The sequence below is a fragment of the Arachis duranensis genome, chromosome 10, assembly GCF_000817695.3.
Source record: "Arachis duranensis cultivar V14167 chromosome 10, aradu.V14167.gnm2.J7QH, whole genome shotgun sequence".
Taxonomy (NCBI): domain Eukaryota; kingdom Viridiplantae; phylum Streptophyta; class Magnoliopsida; order Fabales; family Fabaceae; genus Arachis; species Arachis duranensis.
In genome coordinates, this window is record NC_029781.3 from 71,371,052 (window position 1) to 71,378,682 (window position 7,631).

Consider the following 7,631-nt stretch of genomic DNA (forward strand, 5'->3'; position numbering starts at 1 on the left):
AACAAGTAGAGAAACATGAAAAAAGTAAGAGAAGAGAGAGGTGAAAGGGGGTGGAAGTGTGTTAGGGCTCAAAGAAAAGTGCAATAAAAATTTTGCCCAAAACAGCACTTGTGCGTACGCACAAGCATGTGTGCGTACGCACACTAAGTGAAAAAGGGAAGGGGTGCGTCCGCACAGAGTGTGCAAATTCTCTAGACAGAGAGGAAAATAAGAAGTGTGCGTACGCACAAAACACTTTTTTTAAGGAGGATCATGTGTGCGCGCGCACACGATACCGTGCGTGTGCACAGAAGCAAATAGGGGTGAGGGTGTTCATGTGCACAAGTTGTGCCATCGCTCCCACCAGAGGGGATGTGGGTTGGCCTGCGGACGCACACGCCTGTGCGGCCGCACAAAGAGCGCAAGAAGGGGGACGCGTGCATACGCACAGAGCAGTGTGCATGCACAGGACGCGAAACAAGGAGGTTTGTGCGCACGCATAGGTGTGTGCGCACGCACAGATGCTCTGTTTTCCAAAAAATTTTCTTCAAATTCTAGGGGCCTCCACCTTATCTCAACACATTTTACAACCCCAAACATTCAAAATCCATAAAATCATTATCCATATGAAACTTAACCTACCCAACTCAAAAATTAAACTAACCTAAGCTAACCAAAACAAGCAAATTTTCAAGAAACTAAAATTAAAACAAATAAAGTATAGGAACAATGTTACCATGGTGGGGTGTCTTCCACCTAGCACTTTGGTTTATAGTCCTTAAGTTGGACTTGTTGAGGAGACTCGTGTTAGGGTTGCTTGCATTTCCACTCCTCCTTGAATCTCCATCCATGCTTGCACTTCAAGGCTCCTCCGGGATCCCATATTATAGGCATCCGGTCACCTTCTTGTTGATCACAATGCTTCAAGCCGGATGGACAAGCTTTCAAATGACCCTTGAAACAACCCAACGTTCTCCGGAAACCACTCAATTGTGCTTCACACCATGCTTAAGCTCCAATTCTTGAATTAGTCTCCTTGAAGAACCTTGGACTCCTTTGGCAACCAATCCCCATTTTTTCACTATGTACCAACCCAAGAAGGAACTTGAGTTGGTAGTCCGTCTCCAAAATAGCATATTGATGGGGGGGCTAATGAAGCTCATAGGTGAGATTGCCACCCACTCAATATGCTCTTGGTTGTCAACCTCTTCCTCGCCAACTTCCTCTTCCTCCTCTTCCCCATCACTCACATCATAACATGGAGGTTGTGAGAAGTCTACCTCTATGTCTCTCTCAAACTCAATGGGAGGAGGCTCATTAGGATCATTGAGGGGATTGATCAAGGAGGACAAAAATCATCAATGATGGAATCCTCATCTTGATCAATCTCTCTCAACTCCTCCTTTCTCTCCTCCGGTTCACATACTTCACTCTCTCCCTCTTGTTGCACTTCAGGTGCAAAACCCTTCTTCTTTCCCTTGTGGCTCCATGCTCTCCTCTTTACCACATTCTTTAGTTGATCCTATACATTCCTCAAGAGGAATGCCTTGATCGGATGAGTGTAAAAGAATTAAGCGGTTTACCACTTCACCTATGGTAGCCATAAAGTGCCCTTATGTCCTTCAGAATCCTTCTTGCTCTTGGAGAAAGGCTTGAAGGTCTTGTGGTTCTTGGGCCAAAGGTGGAAAAGCTTCACATTGTGGTGAAAAATGAGGTTCATTGTTTGGGAGGAAGGTTGTATATGTGGGAGGTAGTTCATGTTGATGAGCATCTGGAGGTGGTATGTATGGATGTGGTTGTTGGTAGTAGTGGTGTGGTGTTTTAAAATGTGGTGGTTGAGGATTATGTTGGGGGTATGATCATAGGTATTTGGTGGTGGAGGTGTATAATCAAGATGAAATCCACCATATCCTTGGGTTGAGTATGTGCATTGGGAAGGGTATGACTCATTATAGAATAGAGGAGGTTGCTCCTTCCAAAAGTGATGCTCCAATCCCATGATGCAATTCAAAATTGAAGTTATCAAACCCTAGAAAATAATCACAACCAAACTCCAAACCAAGAGGGTGATAACTCATAGAGAAAATAGAAAACAAAAACTAAAGACATCAATTAACAAAATAAACAAAATCCTAATTACCAACAAAAATAAACAAAAAATCAAAAAGTATCTATTCACACTATTTACATATTAACAACAACCAAAACATAGCACTCATGACGCTAGTTCCCCGGCAACGGCGCCAAAATTTGACAATGGCCAAAAGCACGGGTTTGGATTTTCGCACTAAAAATAGGATTGACGTTGCAAGTATAGTCCAAACCCAACCATTGATCATCAATCAAATTATAATTCTAAAGATGTCACTAATCAAAGCAAATATATATACCGAGAGTATTTCGACTCCCGGGTCGTTCTCCCTAGGAACTAGTGCCGACAAGTGCATATAATTTTGGTTGTGAGAAAGCAAGGGGGTTTTCAATGATAGAAGTAGACAAACAAATAAAGAGATAAAAGAACTAGACAAAATTGCAATTAATGAACTAATAAAGGAATAAAAGAATTATGTATGCAGTATAAACAAGTAAGACTATAAAGTGGTGAAAATGTGATTTAAAACAAAAATGAAACCTTGACTTGGGATGAGTTATGAAATTCCTTCCTTGCCATAACCACAACTATGATAATTGTGATGGATTAATCTCACTAAGTCAACCCTTAACATCGAAGGATAAGTTAAGTGAGCATAATTGTTATTAATCCGCAAATCCTAACTAACTTACCAAACTAGTTGGTAAAAAGCTAGCGTTAGTGGAAACAATAATAACTAACAACCCAAGAATTATCACTAAATGTTGGACATTATGGTTCTAGTAATCCATAAACTCATTTTCCCCAAACCAAGGGGTGAAAATTACCCCATAATCAAAATTGGCATTTCATCAAACACATAATGGGCAAAAACATAAAACATGGCAAAATTGGAAAAATGATAAAAATATGAATTATAAATGCTCAAAATCAATAAAAGCAACTCAAATAAACATAAAATAAGTATCAAACATCAAATTCAACAACTAGAAATCTAAAATTGCAAGGCTATGTAAATATTGACAAAGGAAACTAAAGTAGAAGAAAGTGAAGAACAAGTAGTGTAATAAAAGAGGAATTAAAGAAATACTTACAATGAGATAGCAAAATCCAAGAACAAAATTGAAGTATAAAATGCTAAATTGAAACCTAATTAAAACCCTAAGAGAGAAAATCTATAACTAAACTACTCTAAAACTACTGCTAAAATGTGTTATATGAAGTATGGTAGTGGATGGTATGATATATAGTTGCTTTCCCCTTTAAATATGCTCCAAAGCCTTCAAAAAATGGGCCAAAAAGCCCCAAAATGGGAGTCCACGTGCAATTTTAATGGTGGCACACGTTGGTACCTGTGCGTACGCACAGGTCTGTGCATGGGCACAGCCTGTGCGTGGGCACAGAAGTTGTGTGTGGGCACAGGTGTTGATTTCCATTATGTTCTGAGCATGGGCACAGCCTGTGTGTAGGCACAGGTGCTGTTTTTTACCCCTGTGCAGGGGCACAGAAGCTATGCGTGGGCACAGGTCCTGATTTTCCATTCTGTGCATCGGCATAGATGCTGTGCGTAGGCACAGGCTGAGATACTTTTCTCCTTTGTTTTCTTCATGTTTTCTCCCTTTTTGCTTGCTTTCTTCCACTTCTACCAAACCATTCTTGTCTCTAGAACCTGAAATCACTCAACAAACATATCAAATGGAATAAAAGTGAGATTAAATTGCTCAATTTAAGCACAAAAATGCATGTTTTCACATTTAGGTTCAATTTAGGGATCAAACACAAAAGTATGCTATTTTGGTGAATAAGTAAAAGTTTATGTGATGAAATCCATCCAATTCAAGCTAAAATATATCGTCAAATATGGACTCATCACGGGCTCAAATAGTATGTCGGTCGAACTTTTTTGGCCACCAAAGTTCTGTGTAGATTCACATTAGCAAAGATCATTGTAATTACCACAGGGTTGTCATGACCAGGTGTCACTCCTTGTTCATCCTCTTTGGTGACTGAGATTGTGGGCAGATCGGAAGCTCTACTATCTTTCCCGGCTTGGTATACCTCCTTAAGATGTCTTTTACATGAGGATTTAGTAACTCCTCCTCCTGCGAATCCTTCATTATCATGTGTATATGCTTATCAAAGGTTTATGGTGCCCAATCTCGCCAACTTCCATCTTCATCTCCTCTCTTCCTTTTTCTTAGGTCATCCGACCTTCAGCGAGGAACCTTTCTACCCGACTTTCTCTAACCAACTTTTCTATAACATTTTTCAGATCATAATAGTTATTGGTAGAATGCCCGTATAGTTTGTGATACTTGCAATATTCTATCCGACTTCTACCGTTTTATTTTTAATAGGACGAGGAGATGGAAGCTTTTTAGTGTAATAGATCTCCCTGTAGATATCAACAAGAGAAACTCGGAGTGGGGTGTAGTTATGCTATATTCGAGGCTTCTCTGAATTGTACTCCTCTTTTTTTTTTGCTCCTTTTCCTTATCCCGAGCTTGGTAAGGAAGGGTTGGCTTTGGGACTGGATCTCTAAGTCGGGCCTTTTTCTCTATATTGATATACTTCTCTACCACTCTTGCACTTCGTACAAAGAAGGTGGGTGTCACTTTGATATAGATTGAAAAAACGGCACTTCTCTAAGGCCGTTAACCAACTCCATTATCACTACTTCGAGAGGTAAGTTTTGTATTTCGAAGCAAGATTTGTTGAATATTTTCATATAATCTCAAAATTATTCCTGACCACTTGTTTTACTCCTAAGAGACTTGGAACATGTTTGACTTTATCCTTCTAAACTGAAAATCGGGTAAGAAACTTTCTTGCCAAATCATCAAAGCAAGTCACTCACCTAGGCAGTAAGTTATCAGACCATTTCATGTTGCTTTGGTATGTGTTATCGGGAAGGCCTTACGATGAATTGCATCAAATGTATTAGCCAGGTACATCCGACTTTTAAAGTATCTAAGGTGGTGTCTCTCATCGTAAAGATCTATGTCGGGACTTTTAAAGTTTTTGGAACTCTAGCTCACATGATTTTCTCAACGAAGGATCTTCTCCTCCAAGAGGGCTTTCCTCTCGATTGGCCTGATTGTTTCGACTTCTAAGGTCGGCTTCTAATCTCGAGAGCTTTTTCTCCATCTCTCTTTGTTGTTGTACCTTTTTTCACAATTCTCTTTTCGCTTCTCGTTGTCGTTCAGCTTTTTGCTCGAGTTGCTCTAATCGACTGCGATGCCTGTGTATGAGTCCCAGTATCTCTGTGGGATGAAGAGGTTTTTCATCTTCAAGTGGGTGAATTTCTGAATGGACCCGCCGTGGTGGCAGATTTTCGGATGTACCTCCCCGTGATGGGGCACTTGTTCTTTCCTGTGGTGGAGGTAGCACAAGTGCTCGATCATCGTTGTGAGGCTTCAATTCCAATTCAGATGCCATATGGCTGTCCTTGAAATGTTTGTCCACCATGCGTAGGTGTAGACTCCCAGGTCACTGGCAATGACGCCAATGTTTCGAGGGTTACCTAAAATTGGATTGTGTTTAGGATTGAACGTGAGGTCCAGACTCCCTCTGTGACACCGACTGACTTGTATTGGAGCTGAGGTGCCGCCGTCCGAGTTCTTTGTGAAGAGGTGGGGGTGGTACCTCAAGAGACTCCGATATTTAAGTTAGCAAATATTTTAGGTAGGTTTTTTTTGTAGATTGGGTTCTAAATATATCTGAGTTTGTAGTATATTTACAGTAAAATAAATAACCATCTTGTAGTGTAGTTCCACCTTTGATGGTGGATAACTGTTCCCTACTCCCTTCTAGATAAGTGAAAGATATCTTAGGAGTTAGTTACTTTTTTAGCTTAATAAGATTGAACTACCGTTGTCATGCCCAACCTCTATGAGGTTGGGTAGAAGTAGATGAGGCCACCCTTATTGGGTGGACTTTTAACCTTTTTAGGATTGACTTTATTTTGGGTCAGTATATGAAAAGTATTTAAAAAAAAACGTCTAGAGAGCCAACTACAACATAAGCCAACTCAAATCAATCTTTTGTATTTTTAGTTTTGAAATTCGAAAAATTAGAATAGTGGGGAGTTATTTTTTCTTTTTTGTAATAGATCTCTTGTTTTTCAACTAGTTGACTTTAGTTATCTACCTCCTAGTTAGTTTTCCAACAAAATTGATTTTTAAGATTCAATCTAAACTAATCCTTAATTTTAATTAATACATTAGAAAATGATTAACTTTTTTTTTGAAGAGGTTCTAGTTAGAAATTTGTTATTAGTCTAATAAATTAATACATATATAAAATAAAATTTAAATTTATAACTCTTATTTAAATAAATTAGTAAACTAATCATCATTGGTTGGTAAAAGATTAACAAGTTCTCAATACTCACTATCAGGCAAAAAAAAGATCAATTGAGATCTCTCTTATTATATATAACACTTAAGTTATTGTTGTAAAAATCAAACATCAAAATTAAATTCGTTACTTCTCTAATGAGGGAGTGATATTTTGTTTCTAATTTATCCCCACACGCTACCACTATATCTATGGCATCTTGACTTGGAGTGAATTGGATCTCTTGATAGTTAAGGGAGATTTTACTATGTTAAAGGCTTTTCTTTTCTTTAAGTGTTAAAGACATATGTACAGACTGCAGAAATGATACGCATTGAGTGAGAAATTATGGAAAGCTGAGTTTTTACTTTGTAGCAGATCATGAGTCTCATAGAGCAGCAGTCGTACACACTTATTTATAATTATAACGTTGGGTTAATCCTTGCGGTAACTAAAGTGTGTAGTGTTTTTGTAACTATGGTTGGAATTTATTGCAAAAACTGTAATGGGTTATTTTAAAAAAGAGTAACTCGGATTTAGAAGAGAAATATGTTTGGACTTAGCCAAAAAATTTTAGTCTTATTAAAATACTGTTTGTAGTACATAATTTAAGAGTGGATTGTAAGACCAAAGAAAAGGACTACATTAGATTGACCAAAATAAAAAAAAGGAGTTATACTTATCATGTTAGAAAATTTTTTGTTTTTTTGAAAAACCTTAAATAAAAATGTCATAAAAAACCCTATAAAAAATGTAATTTAATAACTATAAGTTGTGACCATATTTGTTGGTAAGATGAAAGATAGTGATAATATAGCTTTTGGATTAAAAATTAAGTGTTAATTTTTTTTTATGAAATTAAACACTATTTCTTAAAAATTAATTATCAATAGCAAATACCTTTATCGACTTGTAATGTAGAGAGTACGGTACTTCTAGTTATTTTGTTATTCAATTTCCTTATTATTATATTTATAATTTTTATTTTTTTAAATTGTTAATAATTTCAATTAACATGAATAAGTGAATGAAAATATAAATAAAAATAAGAAACATGAATGCCACAAAAAAATAGAAATAAAAAAGTTATCAAAATAAATTAAAATAAAAATATGAAGACTGTGAAAATAAATTAAAATATTTATTTTTACAATCTTCATATTTTTATTTTAATTTATTTTTATAATTTTTTTATTTTTATTTTTTGTCTGGTATTTATGTT